The sequence below is a fragment of the Lipotes vexillifer genome, unplaced genomic scaffold, assembly GCF_000442215.2.
Source record: "Lipotes vexillifer unplaced genomic scaffold, Lipotes_vexillifer_v1.1 scaffold312, whole genome shotgun sequence".
In the NCBI taxonomy this organism is placed as follows: Eukaryota; Metazoa; Chordata; class Mammalia; order Artiodactyla; family Lipotidae; genus Lipotes; species Lipotes vexillifer.
The window spans coordinates 1,060,764-1,087,244 of NW_006789251.1; positions in this window are offsets into that span (position 1 = coordinate 1,060,764).

Consider the following 26,481-nt stretch of genomic DNA (forward strand, 5'->3'; position numbering starts at 1 on the left):
ACAGATACACAAATCAGTGGATCACAAATTCAGATGCTTTCAAGAGCCATGCAGCAATCTAAATGAGAAAAGTAGGCTTGGTTTAAGAAGGACCAGGCATGCATATTTTTTGGTCTATTTTGATATTCTCAGTTTTAACAGAAATATGAGACCAAGAAGCAGTTCTCTCCTATAAGAGAAACAAATGGGCACTCATAGTTAAATCACCCTCTGGCACACTGAGGTGACAGGGAGCAAAAGGGACCATGAGAACTAGTGGCCACGGGCCCCCATTAAATGGGGCATTTGCCTTCGAGCTACAGCCAAAGGCTAACGTGCAGAATTAAACTCCCAGTGTAACCTCATCATCTCAATTTTTTAAAGAAAAATTCTCTTTTATAAAAAAATGTAGATCTATATATTTACAAAAAAATATTGTTGGATCCCTACTTTATACCTTTCACAAAGCTAAATTTCAGATGGTTTAAAGAGATAAACTAAACTTAAAATAATATTTTTATGATCATGGTGTAAGACAGCCTTTCTTAGTGAAGCACAAATAAGGAAAAAATTAACATGTTAGACTACATAAAATTTTAAATATTTATATCACAAAATAGTCGTAAAAGGCAAGTAACAGTCTTGGAAAAGTATATGCAGAGTATAAAACCAAAGATTAAGATCTAGAACAGTGCTGCCTAGTAGAATTTTCTGTGGTGAGGGAAATGTTAACAATTTGGTATGTATTCTTCTGGATATTTCTCTCTATATTTATATGGATATTCAGGTGGGGACCTATAAGTATGTAGTAATATTATGCTAATAATAATATTGTAAGCAATATTGCTTACTATGTCGTGTACTGTTCTAATGGCTTTTCGTATATTAATTGATTTAATCCTCATAACAGCGCTATGAGATAAACACTACTGTTATCCCCATTTTACAGATGAGGAAACTGATGCACAGATGGGTTTAGTAAAATTTCCAAGGACAGAGAGCTACCAAGTGTCAGAGACACGACTCAATCTTAGGCCGCCTGGCTTCAACGCCTATACTCTTCAAATTTATACTAAATTTCCTCACATATAATTTTAATTTTCTTGATTGTTTTTAAGGTTGTTGTTTTTGTTAAGCATAAGGTGGATTTTACTGCACATGTAGCTCTACAAATGATATTTTTCATTAACAGTCTACCTGGCATATGTCCTCACTAGGACATATATCACTGCTTCATTCTTTTTACTGATATGATATTTCATAGTGCGGATGAGATGTACCATAACTAATTTAACTACTCTGACATTGTATTAGGGTTTCCAAAGAGCATCACCCAGAGAACACCATTCATAGGAAATACAAAGTGAAAGGCATCTACTGGACATGTGCAGTGCATTGCCCAAGTGGTCCCACATTAAAGTATTTCCACTTTTTTCAATAATACAAATGGTGTTGGAATAGACTTTCTTCTCCAGGTCTGTGCCGGTATCCCCACAAGCCAGATACCCAAAATTGGAATTGTAAAGAAAAGAGTATGGATGGTTTAAATGGTGATAGACACTGCCAGAGTGATTCCAGAAAGACCCCATCATTATTCTCCCACCAAAAGTATAAGAGAGAACTCATTTTCTTCCAACCACACTAAAACATATTTTGCCAATATATTATGCCAATATTTATGTCTTTTGTCAATCTGAAGAATGAAAACTGGTACCTGACTTTTGGTTGCTTCAGCATCTTTTCATATGTTTACTGACCTTTAGAATTTCTTCTATGGGTTTATATTATTAATTTATAGGCACATATATAGTCTACATCTGCAGTGTCCAATATGGTAGAGACTAGCCACGTGGCTATTTGAATGTAAATTAATTAAAGTTAAATATTTAATTCCTCAGTTGCACTAGCCACATTTCAAATGTGTATGTTCTCTGATAGAAAGGAGACAGTAGAGAAGAGACTGAAGATAAAAGAGAATAAAGCGATAATTAAAAACTAAAGGGAAGATGGAGAAAGTAATATGATTACAGAAAAATAGCCATAAACATAGACAGCTAGTACTGAAAGAAAACTTGGAGATGATCTGATCCCATAGTTTTCAAATTCTATTTTGTGAAGTCCAGGAATTCTGTACAGATGCACAGATCTATACATTTTAAGATATATTTCAATGTAATTTAAGGTTGTAAATAAAAACATAGACTCAAATTTCAGCACATCATAGGTCATTGGAATTTTAACTTGTTTTACCATTTTAACTTGTTTTGGGGCAGACCTGAAAAGTTTTCTGGTGTGTGTGTGTGTGTGTGTGTGTGTGTGTGTGTGTGTGTGTGTGTGTTAGAGAGAGAGAGAGAGAGAGAGAGAGGACAAACTTATGGAAAGTATGTCATTGGGTAGGAAGGTTATAGCTCTATGTGGAAGTTTTTTTAAACAATTCAAGACAATATGTCAACACTCATAACTGTGACCAAAAGCAAGCATGCTACCTTAGCTCATGCACACAATACCCACGCAAGGCAGGTCTCTGCTACATCTGCTTGACACATGCTCTCATCTTCAATGAATAGTCAGTAGTGCAATACGAAGGAAATGTCAATATATACGGTCAAAATAATATGCTACATAGATAGCTTTAAAGCTCATTTTAAATCTTAGAGGCTTCTGGTTTGACTTTTTATTGATAAACTTTCTGCAAATATTGAGTTATTATTTCATTTTTGTATTTATAAACGTTCTCTTTTTTTCACGAGATGTAAAAAATATTCTTGAAGCAAGAAAGAGTTATCTGGTGAGAAAGAGAATATTAAAAGGGGAAGTCGGATACATCATATTAGCATGTATTGGTGTATCCACTAATGTTAACCCATTGAGAATCATGTAAGGAATGAAGGCAAGTGCTGACAACTCTCACACAAACACACTTAAAATTCACACAAGATCAAGAAACTACATGATGGAAGGAAAAACTGGAGGAATCTATGTTTATGATCATAACATCGTCCCCATCTGCAGCAGGTTTTAGGCAACCAGCGACTTCAAAATAGTGTTATGGTCCCTGACAGGTTAGTCCTATCTAAACATAAGACAATGAGCAATAAAGTTAAGTCTTTCTACTTGCTTTTTTCAATGCTAATTGAACAGTTTGAATGCTATCAAATTTGATGCAAATTGCTTGTTAGTGAACATGCACTTTCTCCCATGGCAGAGAATCAGATTCTATGAAGGGAAAGTTTTAAAACCCAGTACTTTTAAACAATCCTACTCATATGTAAGAGAATGAAACTATTATAAATATATACATACAACTGTTTCCATTTTCTGATGATACGTCTAGAGAGGAGTGAAATTTTTGTTTGTTTGTTTTTTTCATGGTACGCGGGCCTCTCACTGTTGTGGCCTCTCCCATTGCGGAGCACAGTCTCTGGATGCACAGGCTCAGTGGCCATGGCTCATGGGCCCAGCCGCTCTGCAGCATGTGGGATCTTCCCAGACTGGGGCACAAACCCACATCCCCTGCATCTGCAGGCGGACTCTCAACCACTGCGCCACCAGGGAAGCCCAGGAGTGAAACTTTTTTAAATTAATTTTTATTGGAGAATAGTTGATTTACAATGTTGTATTAGTTTCTGCTGAACAGCAAAGTGAATCAGTTATACATATATCCCCTCATTTTTTACATTCTATTCCCATATACATCATTACAGAGTACCGAGTAGAGTTCCCTGTGCTATACAGTAGGTCCTTATTAGTTATCTATTTTATATATAGTAGCATGTATATGTCAATCCCAATCTCCCAATTTATCCCTTCCCCTCCCTTTTCCCCCTTGGTAACCATAAGCTTGTTTTCTACATCTGTGACTCTATTTCTGTTTTGTAAATAGGTTCATTCGTACCATTTTTTTTAGATTTCACGTATAAGTGATATCATATGATATTTGCCTTTCTCTGTCTGACTTACTTCGCTCAGTATGACAATCTCTAGGTCCATCATGTTGCTGCGGATGGCATTATTTTTTCTTTTTTATGGCTGAGTAATATCCCATTGTATATATGTACCACGTCTTTATGGATAAAGGAGTGAAATTTTTAACACCCAAAATACATGATGGATTAGTGAAGGTTGTCAGTTTTATGAACTCTATCATGAATTTTACTAATAATACTGTGGATTTCAGCATATTTCTTATTTTTCTATGTTGGGTTCATGCAGATGAAAACAAAAAAAATGTACCTTACACTGGCCAATGTGTAGTTAACATCTATACAGATGATGTGAAAGTAATATCTGAGAAGAACACAGACGTAATGATTCTCTTAAAGCTCAGCACAATGTGTTCAAGCAGTCTAAAGACTCTTTAACAGAACTGTAGAGTCAAACATTAGGTGTTAACTTCTTACAAACATGCAAGCATCTTTCTAAATATTGTTGGATCAAACCATACAAATAATGAATTACATTAAGATACAGCCTTGGGCTTCCTTGGTGGCGCAGTGGTTGAGAGTTCGCCTGCCGATGCAGGGGACACGGGTTCATGCCCCGGTCCGGGAAGATCCCACATGCCGTGGAGCGGCTGGGCCCGTGAGCCATGGCCGCTGAGCCTGCGCGTCCGGAGCCTGTGCTCCGCAACGGGAGAGGCCACAACAGTGAGAGGCCCGCGTACAGCAAAAAAAAAAAGATACAGCCTTAAAACTGCAATTTTTCAGAGTTATTGGTAATTATATTGGCAGTATATTACAGAATAGCCTTTTCTTTACAGGAGACTTACATGATGAACTGAAGGCAAGGAGCTAGTACAAATATTTCAAAGATTCTAAGGGAGAAAAAAAATTGTGCTTGTCAGTGAAGGAATTCCATTTATTAAGTAGCTAACAAAACTACAACAGCTTTTCAGAAATCCAGTATTTTCATGCTTATAATTGCAAATGAGGTGTCAGAAAGAGAAATGAAACTTCAAATTTCTACTGAATGGAAAACAAAGTCGATTTTTACAGCCTTGAAAAATGACAGAGGTGTGCTAAGACATGTGAGATTTTTAAAAAATGAAATCACTGAAAAATCTTATATTGTTATCAGATATATTTGAAAAATATTTCCTGCCAAAGACATTTCAACCAGCTAGATAGGAGTGAGTTTACCTACCCTCCCCAAATGAAACACTTACCAAGTAACCTAAGCAAGCGGCTATGAGATAATGTTAGTGATTCAGCCTTGAAATAAAAATATCCTATTGCTTCTCTTTCAGTCTTCTCTGATGGTTAATGGAAGAATAATCTTAACCATTGAAAACCTGTTATCTTTTGTAAAAAACTTCTCTAAGTGAATCAGCATTTTTGTCCCATAAAACCAAAACAAATCACTGGAATAACTGGATTCTGACACTAGTTATTATCCTTAACTCCTGATTTCAAAATTATGTTTAATGACACATAATTCTGAAATAGTTCAGTTGCCTTTACAATAAATAATAAGCATGCATTAAATAAATATATGTGTATATATAAATATATATAAGTGAATACATACTGAAACTAAGAAAATTATACTAAATATTGCTTTTTCTCTTATTATACATTTGGGTTCTTCATGCCATTTTGTTGAAAAGAAATACTGCTAGAAATGAAGCAGAACTGATTGATTCAACTCCATTTTACAGAAAAGTGATTGCAACCAAGGAAGCAATGCACAGCATACTTCAGAGCATGGTCTCTAGGTTCTGACAGATTTGGGCTTAACTCCTGACTCCATCACTTATTTTCTGTGTGCCACTGGCTATATTTCTTAGTTGCTCACCAAGTTTTAATTTCATCACTTGTTTGATGAAGGTAATAATAGTATTGACCCCAAGGGTTCTTATTATGGTTAAATTCAATGCAGCGAATTCTCTTAGAAAAGAAAAAAAGAAAACAAAATGAAACATGCCCTGCATGGGAAAGTGATCCAGTATCACCCAGAATTCAATAGTTAAGCCTGGACAAGTTAGTTGTCCTAGTTATAGAGTTCTCTCCATCATACTAGTCTGCAGTGAACCCAGTGGGAAATTTCCTTCGGATGAAGTCACATATGGCTTCTTCCTCTGCAAGGAGGGGAAAGAGACAGGAGTCCAGAAATTCTGATCTGGAAGGTGGACAATGGCCAGAAAGATTTCTTAAGTGGTGGTTAGTTTTTCTGTTGAAAATGTGGGTTTTGAGTGGCGTCGGAAGAGGTGGAAAAAGTCTTTGGAGCAGAGAGTATGAGATTAATAAAATTTATTGAGCTGCAGTTTTGACTAAGTTTGGAGACTTTGGAAGAATATGAAGCTTTGAATTCCAGTAGAATTGCTGCAAACTCAAGATTTGCTACATAGCAAATGTGTGGTTTTGGCAAGTCTTTAATATCGCCATACCTTTCTGCTGAGGTTACTGTGGCAATTACATTAGATAACATTAGGTGAAATTCCAGGCCTGTTGCTGAGGCCCGCAGCACAGAAGACAGACATGTGGCCCAGATCCTCCTGGACCGTGGGCTCCTTGAGACCGGGAAGAGTGTCAGACTCAACTTTTGTTGAGTGTTGAACAGATCCTGAACTCTCGTTTCTTATACTCCTTGATCTGAATATTTGACCTTTGCCCTGCTAGTGGTAGCCCAGTTTATTAAGACTTCTTCCTTCATCTTTCGGGCTATGTTACTACCCTCAGCCTCTGGTCCCTGGAAATAAAATGGGAATGATAACCACTTTGTACAGGTATTATGTGATTTAGCAGTAATTCATGTAAAGGCTTCAGCACAGTCCCAGCACATAGACACAAATTCAAGTTCCAGTATTTATTATCTTCTAAGTGTCCTCCCCTGTGAAATGGGACAATAATGCAGTTTTCCTGAAGTCTAAGTGAAATTTTTAGATGTGAAAAGACTTTTCAAATTAAAAAGTGCTAAATGAATGTTGATTAACGTCTTCAATAGAGAAGAGCTAATTTAGGTATCTTCGATTAAAGACAAAACAAACATTAAGTGCTAGAACTTGAAGTTTTCCCACTAAGTTCTCAAACTGAAGGATATTCCTCCTATTCATGTGTTGGTTAAATGTGGTCTCTCCACCTACATTCTTGAAATCATTCCCTCTACCCTTTCCAGGAAATTTGTTCTATCAGTCAATGAATTGCCGCCTCTATAAGATCAAACTGCAGCTAGTAGCTTGCACAGTTAACAAATCAGTGCTTGAAAAAAAGTTGGCTAGAGGACTCCACTTTCCAAGGATGCTATAGAGGAAATGCCTGTGTTGGGTGGAAGGCAGGACTAAAGCGATAGGAATGTTGAATTGGAAAGGGTTTATGTTCCAGTTCTTACCACAGCAAGTGGATATTTATCTGCTTCTGCTCAAGCATTTCTAGCCATTTGATTTTCAGGGCACCTTCATTTTTAGAAAGCTCTTTAGACTGCATTAAATTCTACCTCTTCTTGGGCCACATTCTCTCCTCTGGAGCCATCAAAACCAGCCTCTTCCATCTTCAATGTGAGGCTGTCAAATATTTAGAGAAAGAGATCAAGCTTTTCATCATTTGAGCATGTTATTTGTCAGCACACAAGGGAGCTTGAGGGAAGGGTGGTCAGTGGGTTTGAGGAGCATCTCAGACAGGGTTGGGCAAACCCTCTTTAACCACAGTCTATATCTTGATTGGCCACACCAGATCCAAAGAAGCCACAGGATGTCACTAAACCACCCAAATCTGCCCCTTCTCTTGAAATCCTCTTGATCTTAGTCATACTTTTGGGTCCCTCTCATTTTCTATAGCATATTAAGTAGCACTTTGGTAAAAGACATGCTTTATGTGGGAAAAAAACTCTTACATATTGCATAGCTACAGGGATTACGATTCCATCTTATTTTTTCTCCTCTCAGGCTCATGTCTTTTTGTCAGTCTTTTGGTATTCATCTCCAATCCCTTCTCCTTCCTCATTTTCTCACTGTGTAATTTCTTCCTTCCTTTCTAATAAGCCATTTGAGAGGTTCCCAAACCATTTTACCTTTTCCTCAAATAGGGTGACAAAATGGCATGGAATATACACATAGTCAGGATGGCCTCAGGCGGGAAGAAAATTATAAGGGGAGAGTAGAACCTCTCAACTTCCATGCCTCGGGATGATGCGAAGGCTATGGTTAGATTCTGCAGTGAACCACAATTCTGTTGTCTAACTCCAGGTACTTCTAACTAGCTGCTACTTATAAGTAGACTATGGTTTCCTGTTACATTTAAGCCAGTGCATCTATTCTTATTTTTTCATCTCACTGTTAGTTGCTTAGTCACTCATTCAATGAATAAAATATCAGTCATTTCCATAAGTCTCTGCGGACCTGTTTTTAGATATTCAGCAAGACATTGGCCTAGTCTGCTAGGATTTCTCATTAGTATTTGTAAACTGGTAGCAATAACATGCATCATGCGAATGAGCTGTTATTAAATATTTTATATACGTCATGAAGATCCTTATGACATTTCCATGATGTATGCAGAAGAGAGATATTATTAATAATTATTCTAAAGATGTAGGAACGAAGGTTCTGGAAGATTGTTTGCCTGGACAGATTGTATGTGGTGGGGTTAAGACCCCAATGCGGGTCTTCAGACCCACAGTCTCACTTTATTTACCTCACACTGTATTACTACTATTACTATTACTGTGCTACTCCTTCCCAAAAAGAACAAAAAAAGCTCACCATGGAAAATATTATTACGTACAAAAAGTTTCTCCTAAATTCTTCACCCTTGGCTTAAAAAAAGTAACACCATGAAATCTCCCTAGAATACTTTAGTCTGAAGTTCTGTCTCTTCTTCTAAAACCAATGTATTGTACACTCCCTCTTTGACTTTAACTCATGTTCATTCATCCATTGTGCTTTGAGCAAAGTGCCAAGCATTGGGAATTCAAAGTTGAGTAAGAGATGGTCCTTGCTTTTGAAGAGTTCACTGTGCAGTACAGGGCATAGGGAACTCTTCTAAAACGGTACAAAAATAATGATGCTTATAACAATAACGGCTAACATTTATTGAGTACTTACTATGTGCCAGACACTCATAAGCACTTAACACATATGGTTAAAAAATGCACAGTGTAATATGATTTATATTTTCTTATGAATACATATTACTTGCCCAGCTGGTATGCAAACTCTGAGAACAAGAGCCTTCCTTCTCAGTGTTTTGCTTACATTATATATGTCCTCAGTTAAACCAAAATGAACCAGTTTATGGTAGCAACCTGGGAATTATAAACTAAACTGGAATACGATAAAAACTTTCCTACCTGTTTTAATGACAGCTGTTGCCAAGGGACACAGATATTATTAGAAATCATTTTGACTAGGTTGAAAGGGGACCACAAAAGGACAAGGTTTAATAGCAAATGAACTGGATGATAGCTGTAAATACATTAAAAAGTTTGAAAATTGTCAGGATATGAAACACAATGTTTCATAGATCAAAAGTTTATCTGGAGAATTAACCTTACAAGGGAAGGAGTAACAGATGAAAACAAGGGACTGGGGTATACAAGTCCTAGCTATATAAAGCAGTAAAGAATACAAATCTCAGTGGTTTAAGACAACAGTTCTCAACCAGGGGCAATTTTATCCATAGGGCATATCTGATGATGTCTGGCCACAGTTTTGGTTGTCACAACTTGGGGAGGGGTGAAACTGATAGCTGGTAAGTGGAGATCAGGGATACCGCTCAATACCCTTTAGTGCACCTGAGAGCTCTCCTCTCCGCCCCCAAGAAAGAATTACTCAGCCACAGTGCCACTAGCACCGAGTCAGAGAAACTCCAGATTAAAATAACAAAGGATCATTGCTCACTCCTACAACATGTCCACCATGGAGGAACTTAGAACTCTGCTCTGGGATCATCATCATCCTCAGTCCAGGATTCAGGCTAACAGAATAACATGGCTGAGAGAAGAGAGAGCTTTGGTGTTTCTCACAGTGGCAATTAGATCATCCAGCTCTGAAATGCCATGCAGCACTACCGCTCAAACTCATTGGCCAGAACCAATCACATGGTCCCACCCAAGCCAAAGGAGCCAGGAAGTGCAATTCTACTGTTTGCCCCAAACAGAGGAGAACTCATACATATGATGAATAGCACAAATGTATAGTTTGAGGGATGGAGGGCAGGAAATAAGAATAGTATTGGGCACAATTATCACTGTTCTAATCAGTTTAAAGTTCTGAAGTCAATGCAGCTTCCACTTTCAGAAAATCTTTACAGAGAAGGAAGTAATATATTCACAAGTGTAATTCAGAGATTCTTCAGCTGGAAATGGTTAGAAATAATGCCTACCTCTTAATGTTATGTGAAAGCATAACCTCTCAATATGTGAAAGCAATTGACATGGTGCTTAATTTCTAAGAAATACTCTTTAAATAATTTCCTCCCCTCTTTCCTTTGAAGAGTGGATAGAAGGGCAATAATGTAGCTGAAGAATAAATTTATCAAAAATGGGCTGCTTCTTTTGCATTAGGGAAGAGAAGAAAACACTGTATTATGTATGATAGCTGAGGCCTTTGCTCCTTCTTGCCACGGTTGCATCAATTACCTTATGGATTCCATGACTCCACTCTGGGTCCTTTCCTTTTCTCTCTCCCTCCTTGACTTCAAAACTCTAAGTCAGTCCTTACTGTTTCCTTAATGAAAACCCTTCAGTGGCTCCTTATGACCCTCACTAGAAAACTCTAATTCCTTAGCACGGCATCCTTCCCTTTATGACTTTGTCTGCCCAACTCTCCATCCTCATCTTTCTCCCCGTTGCCCAACGATTTATATTTTCTCCAACACAAAGCTGTGATCCATGTTTCATGCCTTCTTGCAAACTGACTTCTTCTATACATTGGCTTGGTAAACTGTACTTTGCCCACAGAAAGATCTCAACCCTCAATGTCCTCAGGAACATATTCTTTGAGTCTTCCCACCCCCATACTCATTTCTAAGACAGCATTTATTAAGCTACATTATTTGACTGCCTAATTGCCTGTCTCCCCCATTCTATGTAAACTGCTTTTACCAGGGGCCGCATTTCATGTCTATAGCCACAGGATCTAGCCCAGGCCCTGACAAAGAATGGGAGCTCAACAAGTGGTTTTTGAATGAATCGTTAAGATATAAATTTCATTTTGCTATGTCTTCATAATGATCATTTTAGCACATGCATATTATCCAGCCAAGATGATATCAAACTTTTCAAAACCTTAAAACAAGGTAATATTTTCCTTTAATAAATTAGGAAAAAATATTTGTATAAAGAAGAAAAATGTCCATCCTCAGCTATTTCCTGCAGCATTATATAAAAGCAAGATTATCACCTTCTTTTCTCAGCAGTAGCTCTTCGGAAGGGACCGAATAAGGTATCAATGACTGAATAAAGTTAGATAAATGAGTAAGAAAGGGGTTTCACCTTTTCTGTTCCTAGGAGTTTCCAACTCTTGCACCACAAATTCTACTTTTATTATCTGTCCTAGAATGGTCAGACTTGGACTTGAATCTCAAGTTTGCCTGGATCATTACCTCTGAAGACTCTTTTAGGAAACAAGGGATTCTAAGCAGAGCAGACAGCAGGAAGACATCACAATTGTTAAAAAGCCAAGAACAGAGGCAAGTGAAGGATAATCTGAAGGATGAGAGGAGCAAAGATGGTGAAATGCAGCGAGTGACGGTAGCAGGGAGGTGGGTACAGATGGCCTTGAAATGTATGGGGATTAGGACACACTGAAGAAATGGAAAAGAAGGCCAGTGAGACTGAAGCTCATAGGATAAGGGGGAGGGTGGTGGACCAGGCTGGAGATACTGCTGGGGCCAGACAGGGCAAATCTTGTGAGTATGTTAGGTGTACAAAACAACAAAGGTGAATACTTGCTTCACGCTGCTTTGCAGTTAATTTTCTGGTCCTTCCAGAGGACCTTCTCCCCTGATACTGGAGGGTACATGGATGGAAAATGTGAAGCATTGGCTTATCACATATCTTGCAAACTCAACTGTACTGGCCCTAATTCGCAGATGAGGAAACTGAGGCACAGAGAGGAGAAGTCAACAAGGTAGTTTACGTTGTAATCAACAGACAGGATTTCAACTTCTGTCTGTTGGACCCCATCCTGTGGTGAGATTTTAGAAGCCAACTTTGTCTCCTCCATGATTTACCTGTGACCAGTCAGGGCTATGTATACTCATTCTGTGGGCAATAGTTTCCATTTTTATTGTTTTTTAAAATTGACCTCAACATGATTTCCTTTAGGCCCAGCCTCTTTGTGGAATCTCTAATCTGGGATCAAAGCAGGTTTACATGGTTGTCTTAAAATGATCTCCTTCTGTCACCCCACCCGTCACAGGTACATTCAGCATTCAAATGCAGTCAGCTTTCCTTTGGCTCATTTGAGATGTGAATCACTTGTCCACGCCAGTTACAATTTGCTTAGTAAATTCATGGCTCTATCCTCAACAGGTTATTCTCATCCTACCTCACTTCTCTGGAATTTATAGGAAACTCAGAATTTGTCAGAGTTGAAATTGACTCACAGCAACTTCTCACTCGAAGAGATTTCGTTCAAATAAATCCTCGATGCATTCAAGATCTTAATGAATCAGCACATTCACAAATATCGCTCTAATATAATTTCTCCCAGAAAAAGAAATAATGAAATACTGAAACAGTTAAGTTGTGCCTTGATGATTTACTTAATGAGCAGTATTTGCCCGGGGTAGAGTACTGCCTGAAGTGGAATCAGAAATATCTTTTTCTCGATGCCGTACAGAGCGTATGGGGGACTCGTTTGTGTCATGGAACCCGAGCACTGCCAAAAGTGACATTCCATTCCTTAATGAATCCAAGGGTTCAGCTTTGTGGCAAGGGACTATCACTTTCTTAGGCTTCTTATTTTCTATTCCCTTTCAGCACCAGCTCTTGCAATGGATGTTCTTCTCTTGTCTAGTTTTTTTCACAAAGAAATACAATTTATCACATTATGAGAATTGCTAAATTCTCGTCAAGGAGTGTGAAACCACAAAACTGATTAAGACACAAAAGCTGGACGGTTGGCTAGGTTCGGAGACAGAGTGGCGTGGTCGAAACGCGAGCTTTGAAAACCCATGTGATTTAACGTGCTGTTGCAGCAAAATGATAAATCACACCATATCCTGGCCCTGCGAGGTCCCTTGTGAAAAGCTGAATTCGTGGATACCAAATTCACAAATGCTACTGGTCTCCTCTGTTCCCGTAAGTTTTCACCTAACTTGTGTTTTGCTTTTTATGTAATAATATCCAAAGTCCTAAGTCCTTTGTGTATATTCAGTCTGCTCTGGGTCTCTCTTTGAGCGTCTGCCTTTGACTGTGAACTTGCCACATGACTTTAGTCAATTCATCATTGACACTGACCTTATTTAGCACCCCAAAAGTCCCCATAGCCATATCTGATTATTCTGTTCATCTGTTTCTACCAAACAGATTTTATCTGACAGAGGATATAAAGAAAAACCTAGATTGTCTAAGGATCTAGGTTATATTACTCTGGGTGAAACAAATGCTCACTAAAATAAACATTTTGAATTTTTTCAAGTGAGTCACAAATTCAATGAACTACTATATATTCATGGAAATTATGAATAAATAGTGATATAGGGAAATGATTGTGATGTAGTATTAAGTGACAAAACAAGATACAAAATGACAAGTAGAGTGAAATTTCAGTGGTGTAAAAAAAAGTATACTAAAAATACTAAATTTCAATATACCAAAAAATAGTAATCATACCTGGGTATGTGAATAATTAAAATTTTCCATTTACAGTACCTCAGATCTTCAATTTTTTTACAGTCCCTAAAAAAGACTATTCAACAGCTCAGTAGTACCTATGAAGGACCCTAGTCTTAGAAGAATTGTAGACCAGCTCTTTAAAACGCTGCTCAAATTCCTTCACAGTTTCAGAGGCTAAAAATCAGGGCCAGCAACTTGAGGAATTTAATAAAGAACAAGAAACAAATCCCAACTTCAATTCCCCTGCAAATATGACAGGATTTTAAAATGTGCCTGGAAAACTGCATCTGGGGTTTTGCCAATCCCATAACGTTTGGGACGTTTGCTGAACCCAAAACACAGCCGGGCCCACCCATCCATAATTAAAGCCCTCCCCCCAGATGAATTCATTGCTTTGTGGCACCATCTGTCTCATTCCCTTATTTACATAATAGGGAACCCTGCTCCGACTGCAGCAAATGAGAAGCGACAAAAGAATGGCGAGTGAAGATGAAATGTATACATGTATACATCAGATTATGTATAATATGGTCAAATCCTTCCAATTTAAAATTTTTTTAAAAATTCCAAAACCCATCACAATTTTCACTTGGGCCTCTTTCCAGCTCCCGGAACCTCCTTCCTCCTTCTGCTGTATCTGCAGCTCTCACTAATATGGCTTGTTTCACTCAAGGAGTTCATTTGTCACGTTTTATTTTATTAAATACTTTATTTTCCTCTTGTGGACCCATTAGAATGCCAGTTCGAGAAAATGACATAAATCAGTTGTGTTTGGTAGTCACTAAGGATGCAGAGGAGAAATAAGTAGTTTCATATTAACTTGAAATTTAAAAAGAAAACAAAAATTGTCCCCCATGTAAGGCTTCCTTGAATCCTCATTCTCCTCTTGCCTGTCTCCTGGGAAGTTCCTGTCCTAATAATGGGAGCATGAGGACTGGATCTGTTCAAAGACAGACAAAGGGCTGATTTTTGAATATGCAGCAGTCACTCTAATCCCATGTTTTGTGTCCCTTCCTGCAGGCTGGGGCAGGGACACCCTTCCAGTGCCCAAGGCAGACGCAGGATTCCTATCTGGGCTCTGCCACTAACTCTCAGCAAATCCACATGTGAGAACTTCAAATTCACAGTCAGCGCTCTGCTGCCCCGTAAATGCCTGCCTGAGATGATGCTGTTCTCTAGATCTAGATCTAGAGTCCCCCCCTTTCCAAGCCCCCAGACTCAGATGCAACTGGGTGGAGTGTTCGGGTGCCTGAGTTCCTTCAGCTTCGGTACTCACCTTTCGCCAGGACTGAGCACCGTCAGACCAGAGGGAGAAAGACGCCAAGGCTTAGAGGTGTATATTGTCTTCTGCACCAAGCTGAGCTCTTCTGCAGTCAGGGATTAGGAGGGAGCCTCCTAGGCCCAGCACTGACAGCCCACCTGTGGAAGCAGGTTAAAATGTGAGAGGTTAAAATGTGAGAGGCTTGAGTAGAGTTCCCTGTGCTATACAGTAGGTCCTTGTTGGTTGTCTATTTTAAATAAAGCAGTGTGTACATGTCAACCCCAAACTCCCAATACATTCCTCCCTCTGCTCAATATTCTGTAATAACCTAAATGGGAAAAGAATTTGAAAAAGAATAGATCCATGTATACGTATAACTGAATCACTTTGCTGTACACCTGAAACTGACACGACCTTGTTAATCAACTATACTGCAATATAAAATAAAAACTTAAAAAAAAGAAAAGACAAAAAAATGAAATAAAGTTCTATGCAAAGTTTAAAAAAAAAAAAATGTGAGAGGCTACTGCTGGGAACAGTGGCTTTATCAGCATAGAGGGCTTGGGAATCCAGCTGATCTACAGAAAATGGATTCCTCAGCCCCTCTCCAGGTCTCTCAATCAGAATTTCCAGGGATGGGGTAGAGCAATCAATGTATTTATTATGTTCCCAGGTAATTCTGATTCATAGCCCAGGTTTGGGCCCTATTGGTTTCCATAACTCTTGTTGTGCTAAAAGGAAGATTAGCATATCTTCAGATGAAACAATTTCTTAGTTCTAAACTCCAGAAGGAATTTGCCACATGTGTGTCTTTATCCAGGGCTTATTGATCAGCGGAACAATAAAGCTAGCAGCAATTTTATTCCTCAGATGCAGAAATGTTCATGTGGACACATCTTACACCCACCTGCGATCAACCTGAGGCCAGAACCCTAGGCATTTCCCTGGTAAAAGCATTTCAGCCCTGGCTATACTGATGAGGTACAGGCTGGGCTTCTAATCTATGCCTGGCAACCCACTGAGGCTAACAGTAGCCTCAACGAAGAGGCCAAACCACCCCCCCCCCACAACCCCACATTCTCATCTGGTGGCTGAAACCTCCTTCCAAAAAAAAAGATGAGTACAATGATCATAGAATTGTTCAATACAGGCAACTTGGATTTTCTCAATCATATACGATGTGTGAGATAAAAATACCTTCAGAAAACATTACAATATTTACAATGATGTAGAACACGGTCCAAACACAACCTCTGTCCTTGCCTTGCAAATGCAGCTTGAAGGCAAGTCGGTTGCACTTCTTTTCCAACCAGATGCCCTCTGCTAAACCCCTTCCGCCTACATGGGAAAAGCTGCCGCTGCTGTTGTAAACAGTAAAGAAGTGAATTAGCAAAGAGTGTAGGGCAGTGCGGACACTTGGCTCAGACCTCTGGGCCTTCCATTCACTAACTGCACAACCTTGAAATGTTAGCTGAACCTGATCGTCATCTGTAGAATGGGATAATAGGGGCCTATCTGACAGGGTTGGAGGACCAATCAGACAAAGGACATGAAAGCTCTAAGTAAGCAGCAAAAACAAGGGGTGTATTATAAGACATGGTATGTGTTCTACTGAGCTGGCAGTTTAGGAGGGGAGATGATAAATTGGAAAAGTAAGTGAAATTCAAGTTATTGCGAAAGCCCAAATGTGGAAGGGATTTATCTGGCCTAGAGATCGTAAAGCACTTTTCTTCACAAAGAAGATTCGAACTGAATCTTTAGGGGTGGGTGGAAGTCTTCTAGGAGGACAAAGGGACGCAGTATAGCATAGGTGAGGGGAAAAAAATGGATGCTCATTTCCGGAAATAGCCATGTCAGTTGACATGACTGGTTCATAAGGTGCATTTTGAGGGATAGGAATTACAGAAGTAGGACGTAGGGAGCCTCTGATTAGGCTTTTGTTGCTTTGTGCTGAAAGGGAAGGCCTTTCTGTTGAACACACTGAAGGACCAATGGAGGCTTTATAAAGGAGAGTGACGTGAATAGATTTGGGTGTAGAAAGGTCACTCCGGAAATGCTGATTAAGATGGACAGGAGCAGAGTGAGACAGGAGGCACGAAGGCCGCAGCTGGAGGGGGTGTTGCAGGAATCCTGGTAAGGAGAGACAGACGTAGCAGTGATGGAGTGGACATTACTTATATGAAAGATGCCAGGAAGGCAAGAAAGGCAGGACTCAGTAACTGATTGGTTGGGGCAGATAAAGGGGAATAAGAAATCAAGGCTGTCTCCCAGCTTACAAATGCAGGTGAATGAGTAAATGATTTGCACACTGACCAAGAGAGAGAGAAAAGAAGATGAGCAAATTTAAGAGTAAGCCGATGTGGGAGATCGTGAATTTGCTTTGAGCCATGTTGAGTTGAAAACTACCTGTGAAAATCCAGAAGGAAAAGTCCAGTAACTATGGAAATGAACATCTCTAATTTATGGGGGGAAAAACTCAGGGGAAAACAATCTCATGATGTGGAAGTTAAGAGTAGTTACTTGATGGCAGGATGTTCTTAGAAGAAGTCTGCTAATAGCAAATACAGTGGTCATTTTCAGAAACTGAACTGCTTGGAGGATTGTGTTTCTTTCTGCATGAGCCCAGCTCTGGGTTCAGAGCCACAAAACCAACAGTGCTCAACCATATTCTTGAGGCTCCAAACAAAACTCAAGGACTTTTCAGCTGTGCCATGTCCAAGGTGAGACAACCCTGGACAATGGTGAAGGTCATAGACATAGTCAAATGAGACAGCGTACATGAAATTGCTTTGAAGTCCCTCAAGAAACAGCAGTTTTCTCTCTTTCCTCGTTTCCTCACAGAGGGGCAGCCCACAGCGATACGATCACAAGTTGCGTCATGCCTGGCACATTATCTGACATACAGTAGTTATGCAGTTAATTCTTCGTGAATAAACTTCCGAAGGTAGGTACATGTTAATCAAACAGAATAAACATTCCAATGGAACTGGAGGAGGCTGGAAGAAGTTTGGGTTCCCCCCCCCGCCCCCAGGTAGCAGTGATGCCCAAAGTGGGTACATTCAGATTTTAGTCAATGGTGGCATTTCACCCTGGCCACATCTCAAGGGAACCATTAGGGGGGCTGAAAGTGGGAAACTGAAATTTTCTTTCTTTCAAGGAGGAAATGAAAAGTTCCAAGAAGGGATGAGTGGGTGCGGCTGCTTTTTAAACAGCGGTGAAATGCTACATCAGGTCATAAAGCTGCGGTAGAGTGTAGTGACTGTGTTTAAATGGATGAGTCTCATTGCCTTATGAGATCCGGAAAAGCCATAAAAATTCATGGCCTACTTGTGGCTGAGCTCTAATAAAGGAATAATCGGTGCTTTAAGCGAGGGGTAATGGGAGGTATAGTGGGAGATTTACTGGAGCAATAAGGGCTGCAGAAAGAGAGTAGGTTTTTCATCCCAATTACACTGACAGACAACAGTGCAAGACTTCCCTGACACACACTTGCAATCCTGTTCTGTTAAGTGACAAGATGGGGTCCTTAGTTCTTCCTTCTCCTGCACTTGCAGGAATCAAGCCTTGGAGTTTTACTCAGGGCTCCTGTCATCAAGGTCAATAAATCTGCACTGAGGTTCCCATTAGAGATCACTTGGTATGGTGGGAAGAACTTGGAATGTGGATAAGGGAGAACTTTAGTTTTAAACCCAGCTCTGTCACTTACTAGACGGTTTTCTTATTGACGCTAATGATTCCTTCCCAATTATTCCTTCCTGTCCATTGCCATGGGACTTGGGATGTCTATCTATGGGAGAAGCCCTCACTCCTATCACCTGGACTTCAAGCTTGGCCATATGACTTGCTTTGGCCAGTGGAATGTGAGTTGAAGTAATGTATGCCACAATCCAAAGGAACTTTAAGAACCTTTGGGAGGGGAGCCATTGCTCTTTTCTCTCTGTCATGGTAATAATATACCCCAAATCAGGATTGTTTTTTTAGTCCGGGTTCTGGAATAAAGAAGACCCATAGGGCAGAGCCAAAGCTGCCCTCGGACACTGCACTAGGAATGTAATATGATTGAGAATTAAAGGCTTGTTGTTCCAAGACATTGAGACATTGGGGGTGTTTGTTACCTCAGTATAATATAGTGAAAGCTGACTGACACACAGAGTGATTTTGGGAAAAACTCTTAACCTGACTGAGCACTATTTTCCCGAAAATGATGACAATACACTCACTTTTATGTTTGGGTGGACATCAAATGAGATTCTTGCGCCATGTATGACAGAGAAGATGTGCCATTAATGGTGGTTTTTGTTATTCTAATTTGCTACTCAATTAGAGAAATAAGAGAGGCTAAGTTGCTTTTTCAACAGGTGTGCTTCTGGTTAGCTATGTTTCAGTGACTTGTTGCTGTGGAGTCCCTGTGCCAATGTGGCAATCAGTGGCAAATTGGACATTTATGACACCCTTCTTCCAGGACTAGGGCAAAAGAGCTTCTCAGATCTTTTCATTACAGCCTTCAGAAGCTGTGAGAAAAATAGCAGCAGGTTCACTTTCACCCCATTACACGTCCAGTCAATGGAACGCTGCCTTTTGGCCTTGACCATGGCAGCAGGATACTGCACTCTGGCCAGTCTGCACCCTGTGCCTGAGGGTGGGAAGCACCACACAGCCTGGCTGAGGGGGGCAGACCGTTGACAGTGAGGGGAGCCCTAGACAATCTGGGTCAAGTTAAAAAGAGAATCCCATGGGGGAGAATAGCCAGCCACCCATTCCCAGCCCTCTCCCTGCCTCACGAGTGTACCCCTTCTTTCCCCAAACGGGGTGGGAGCGCCTAAGGGGTCCCACTTACTATGTGCCTGTGCCCCTCCCTCCAATCCCCAATCCTTACCTGGGGTGACGGTCAGGCAGCTAAGCGCTCGCTCCTATGGCCCTTTGTACCTGGCCACACTGCTATGAAAGCCAGGGGACTGTGCTCATTGCAATCACAGTAACAGCCTCTTGCCCAGGCCCAGCCATACATGGTTCACAAAGCTTCCACAGTGTTCATTTTGATTTTCACAACAGCTCTATGAGCTTTTCATTCCCTCACTCATTCATTCAACCGAGTGCCAGCTACATGGTTTCTGCCTTCATGGAGGTTGGTATTATTGTATTAGTGCCAGTTTATGACTAGTTATTGTATTTATTCAGCAAATGTTATTTTGCATCTACTGTGTGCTGGGCATTGTAAAGTCAATGAAGATATCCAAATGAACCAAGCCTGGTCCCAGCCCTCAAGGAGCTCACAGTTGCAAAACGAGGATGCAGACATGTAAATCACTATGTCTGAAAGGTTATAGCAGAAGTGTGACCACAGAGATTGAACCAAGTGTGTGGGGCACAAAGAAGTGAGACAGTGAGTCTGTCTGGAGAATCAGGGAACCCAGGCCACAGGAAGGGACATAGGGGCTGGGTTCTGAGAGATGACTTGTCGTGTACCAGCTGGATGAGGTGGAACAGAGGAGCAAACAGTGGAAACAATGTAGAGATTAGGAAGGATGTCTGTGCGTGGCTAGAGCACAGGGTCAGTTGGGGCCATAGGGAGAGATGGAACTCAATAGGTAGGAAGAAGTGTGTTGTAAAGAACCTTGAGGTACAAAGGAGTTTATCTTTATTCTGTAGGCAATGGTGAGACTTCACATAACCTGTTCTAAACAGAGGACTACTGTGGTCACATTTTTTTTCAAGAGATCACTCCGGCAACAATGTAGTCTATTGGAAAATAAGAAAGACTAGTGTAAAGGAAACCAGTTAAGAGGTTAATTCCAAAATCCAGAGTCCTGAACTAACGTGTGCTCACTCCAAAGTCTTGTGTTTCTGCCAAGGACTTGTACTCATAGGGAGATGTCACCCTTATTTCATACCATCTCTGCCCTTCCTCTGGGAAAAGCACACACTTAACAAACGATCCACCCACTTAGTTAATTATAGTCTTTTATCAGAGGGATAATCGCTTCCCAGATACCTCACACACGCTCTCTGGATGGTGATCCCAAGACCAGGCTCACCAGGATAATCAGCTAGGGCTTGATGATGAATGGCAAACTAACATGTGCTCTGAGCACCAAAAAAGCAGGGAGTTCTTAAAAAGTACGTGTAGACACATCTTAAAATCATCATGGAAAAATCAGAACTTTGCTGGATTTGGATACACTTATTTTATAATTTACCTTTGTTTTCCATTGCATATAATGTGGGGAATAGTGGTGGCGGTGGAGGTGGGACACCTATTTTTAGCACAGAAGTCTTCTAAAGGACTTGGTCTGGCCCTGGTTTTGCCCTCTTTTCTCTGGTCGCACTGCAGGTGGAAATAGCCATTTCCTTCCTTGGAACTCCTTTATAGAGAGAGTCTAGACAGCAGCAAGCAGGAAACTGCGATGAATTGGGTTCATCATTCACAGCAATGCCGAGGACATCACCACCGCCCTTAGTAAGGCTACACAAGGGGACATGGCTAGCAACTCTTATTGCTTAACTGTCCAGGTTTGAACTCCATGTAAGTTTATTTGGGCAACAGAACTGGAACCAGAGTATTTCATACTTCGGTTACTCAACAACAGTATTAAATTGAGATCCTCTATACTGTCAGGGCTTGAAAGTCTTGGTGATTATTGTAGGGCAGGTTTCTTAAGCTGTAGATAAACTACTCCAAACTAGAGCAATCCCAACACTCTTCCAAGGGATCCTGATTGCAGGCCCATCTGTTTCAAGACGGTCAGCTCCCTAGAGAGAGGCTGAGAGGAATGAGCTGTTCTGTTAACAATATAAGTCGTTGCTCTTCTCAAAATGGTTTCCAAACACTTGCACAACCCAGTAGGCTATACTCCACTAGAGAACTGAAATCTGAAAGGTCTATTCAGGCTTTCTAGGCCGGAGTCGTTCGAAATCACACTTTAAGCTTTCGCTACTAATTCTATCTTTATTCTTTGGTCACAAGCCACAAGCTTTCCACCAGAGTTCTCTTGAGATAATAAAGATACATATTGAGCACTTACTATGTGCCAGGCATATGCTAAGTGTTTTACATGCATTCTCTGATTTACTCTTCATATCTATGGGGCATAAACTATTGTAATTATCCCTATTTAGCAGATAAGGAAACTGAGACACAATGATCTTTGGTAACTGAAGTCATAGAGCAAGTAAGTTTTGGAGCCCAGGCTGGACTTTAGGAAGCCTAACTCTAGAGCCAACCTTCTCGACCATTTGCTTTCCTGCCTAGGAGTTTAACACGATCTTTTATTCTAATTTACAAGCATGTGTTAACTTCATTTGTAGGGGAGAAAACGGAGGTGAGAGAGGGTAAGTGATTTGCCTCAGGTCACATCGCTAGCGGTTGCAGAGCTGGAACAGGCATTACAGAATCATTGCCTCCTTGATTTCTTAATTTGACATCCTCATTTTAACCTAAACTAGGCCTAATTTTATCCCCTCAAGGGAAAGAAAAAAGGGAGGTGGGAGTGGGGTGGCATTTATTGAGCTCTTTCTAAGCATCAAGTAATCTGCTAGGCACTTTATATCCAACATTCATTCATTCAAGCAACAACCTGGAAATGTTGGCATTATTGCTTCCATTTTCCAAATGAGAAAACAGAGGCTTCCCAGATACCAAGTGATGGAGCTGGGGCTCCAGACCCCGTCTTTGTGAACATGATGCCCAGGCTCCTCTACCAAGAATTTAATAGTGGTTTATCCCTTGCAGGTGTGGATTTTATTCTGTACCTGCTTTGACCAGGTCATCAAGGATGAAGGAGTAAAATGGGTCTTGAATCAACACAGGCAATCTCCTTCCATCATCCCCCCACTATGATTTAAACTGAATTTGTAAGCAGTTTCTCCAAGGCTCTGGGTCAAATGGCTTGTGATGTTTTGGGAAGATTCCTCCCCCTGATTCTGTTTCCTGACTCTTCTGACTTGGGCCGAGCAATGAGAAGCCTCACAATTTATTTAAAGGTTACCCACCAGAGAAAACATCTTCTAGACCTTGGCTTGAAATTGCTAGGTGAGCCAAGTCATATTTTAGGTACAATGAATGTGTTATTTCCCAAGTATTTGGGGCTTAATACAGCAACAGGAGACTCTCACCAGAAACCGTCCCCCCTAACTTTGAAATATGTGTGTACAGCAGAGAAATTTTTCTGGTTTTGATGCCCTTGCAAAAATTGTCAACACACTGTATCTTTTTTTCACAGCTCTTTGATGTACTTGAAGGGGTTTCTTCCTTGAACAAGAAGCCACAACTCCAAATGTGTTTAAAACAGAAGCCCCTAAACATTTGAAGTTCAGTTCAGAATTCCTAAGCAGAAACTTGGCAAGAAGTCCTAACTTAAATTAGGAAAAAGGAAAAAAAAAAAAAAAAAAACCCTTCTCTCATCCATAAAGTATCAAATGTATACTTCCCAATAGAAAACAGACTTTTCACATCCATGTCATGCTGGTCTATCTTTTTATTCACTGCACTTTCCCCACAGAACTTAGACTTTTCGACTCATATCAAAAGCACGGTAAAGACCATTTGGATGTATTGCTTTCATCTCAAATTCAACAAGCCCAAGTCTTAACCTGTAATCTTTCCTCTACTCGGTGTCCTTTGCTTTCTTCTTTGTTTCCCCATCACATAGGCTCAAAATCTAGACAGGGACAGGAAATATGCCTTAATTACCTTTATATACTTAGTACCCAGGCAGTGCTGGTACACAGAAGATGCTCAATAACTCGTTCAATAAATAGATTTAAAAGTCGTCTTCTCCTTTTCTCTCTCCTTCACCCATGCATCTTATCTCTTCAAAGCCTTTATCACTGTGTTTTACAATATGAGTACCCAACAACCAAATACGGCCCATCTGATCAGGATGCAACCTGTTTCAGATTTTTATGGAAAAAAACAAAAACATATAAAATCAGCCAGAAACAGAAACTAAGAGGCCAGTGGTTCCAAGCAATTATGGGTCTGAGTGCAGATTAGACTCATTCTAAAAGAAGTGGACCCGGTGTAACTGTCACTGAATCTATGAACAATTTTAATCTTACATATTAAATTACTTTATAAACTCAAGGTAAAGTTTAATGGATCATTCCAAAGGATTTCTTACCAAAAAATAAGTATGTACCATATCATTAACATAAACTTCTTTTTTTTTTTTCTTTTTCTTTTTTTTGCGGTACGCGGGCCTCTCACTGTTGTGGCCTCTCCCGTTGCAGAGCACAGGCTCCGGACGCGCAGGCTCAGCGGCCATGGCTCACGGGCCCAGCCGCTCCGCGGCATGTGGGATCTTCCCGGACCGGGGCACGAACCCGCGTCCCCTGCATCGGCAGGCGGACTCTCAACCACTGCACCACCAGGGAAGCCCTAACATAAACTTCTTAAGAGCAGAATCCATAAAGCCCCTTTGAAGTCACTAGCATGCTTTGAACATGGAAACTACTTACTAAAGCTTCCATGTATCCTTGAATCTCACTTGAGTCACTGTGCCCAAACTAAACATCAGCTATTAGCCCTCTTTTAAACTAAAATGTATTATCAATAACGAATAGGCTTCATTACACTCTATTTCTGATTATGGGGCTCTCTATAAAAACCATATGCCTTTACTTATTTTTCCTTCAGTTATTTATCTCTCCCCATTCTTTTAATATATACTATGAATCTTACGGCTACAGCTGTAGTTCATACCTTCCTGTTCCACTAGACCAGCGGTTCTTAATTTGAGGTCTACGGTATAGAAGAGAGACTGTGGAAGTAGAGGTAAGGGCCCAGAAACAAGAAAACAGCATTGACTTCAAGCTGGCATTTGAGTCTAGAGAAACCTCAGACACGCTGCTGAGAATAAGCAGATTCTGGAGGAAGGACCCACAGGGTTTAATATGCACCAGGCATAGTTTTAGGCACTGGGGGGAAAGCAGTGAACACAAATCCCGCCCTCCTGACCTTCCATTCTGATGGAACAAATGGCTAGCAAACAAATAGATACATATCATGAAAAACAGTCATGAGTGCTATGGAGACAAATGAAAGAGATAAGGAATGGAGAGTTCTATAAATTGCCATTTTATATAGGGTGGTCAGAGAAGGCCTCCCCGAGCAGAGAGCTGATGGAGGAGAGAAGAGGGGTTTGCTGTTATCTGGGGAAGAGCCTGGAGGCAGGGGAAACAACTGGAGCAAATGCCCTAAGGCAGGAAAAGGCTTGGACCAGCTTCAGCAGCAGAAAGCAAGGTGGCCAGTATGGTTGGAGCAGAAGGCGGGAGAGATCATGGACAGCCTCGTCCTGGTGAGAGGACTCACACTTTCACTCTAAATGAGCGTCTACTTAAAAAGACAACCTTTCCTTGATTCTATTCCACCAGCACGCTGGTTGTCCATCATGTTCCAAGCACTCTGATAAGCTCTGGAAACGTACACATAAATAAGACCCAGTCCCTCTTTAATAAGGAAACAGATATTTAGACAGATGAATCTAATGCAAGGCAGCAAATAGGCAAGTGCTGTTAAGAGAGCTGGGTGGCCTGCTGGAGAGCTGAGACCCCTCTCAGCTTCAGAGAGGAGGTAGTCAGGTTTGGCTCGTGGAAATAGTTCCGATATGATGGACCTTGAAGGATGGGCTGGATTTGAATATGGGCATCACTGAGCTACAGAACTTTCTAAGAAAACAAGTCAAGAGACAGAGGTGAAAATATGCCTGATATTTTCAGACAATTGTGAGAATTGCCTGAGATGGGAAATACCTGAAGGTGAGTAATTGGAAATGGGTTTGGACAAAAGGTTTGAAATTATATGTTTGAGGTACACAGAGGCAAGATAGAGCATTAGTGAACCATTATTAGCTCTGGGGTATAATATGACTTCTACATCATTTCCAGATATGCATGTTTATATCTATATATGAAGATTTCATAGGCAAACAGTACATGCAGTGAATGTACAGGAATTAAATTGAACTCTCCTTTGGTGATTTGGTGAAAAGTTTTAAATTAGATTCGCTATTAGAGATAATTTATTATAAACCCTTCCCTCACCCTCCAACATTGCACTGACAAGGAGTACGAGTCCTAAAGGTTTAATAGGCAGTGAAAGGTCATGTTATTAATAACTGATGAATCAAGAATCGGACTAATGTCCCATTATTTTCCTACCACATTTCTCTACTGAGCTCTATCCAGCTTTTCCATTACTGTACCAAAATAAGGTGAGGGTGACACATTTAGTGCTTCAAATCCAGATCTTGAGCTGGCCTATTGTAATACACAGATGATATTAATGACTCATCTGCTATTCCTCCCCCAGCTGAGTGCAATCTACCTCCTTACAACTCCTTCACACTGTCAACCGTGACTTAGCTGCACAGCTGTAGGCAAGGCCTTCCAAATACTCAACTATGGCATCTTCCACCCCTGCTTACTTCTCTGCAGGACCAAAAAAAAAAAAAAAAAAAAAAAAAAAA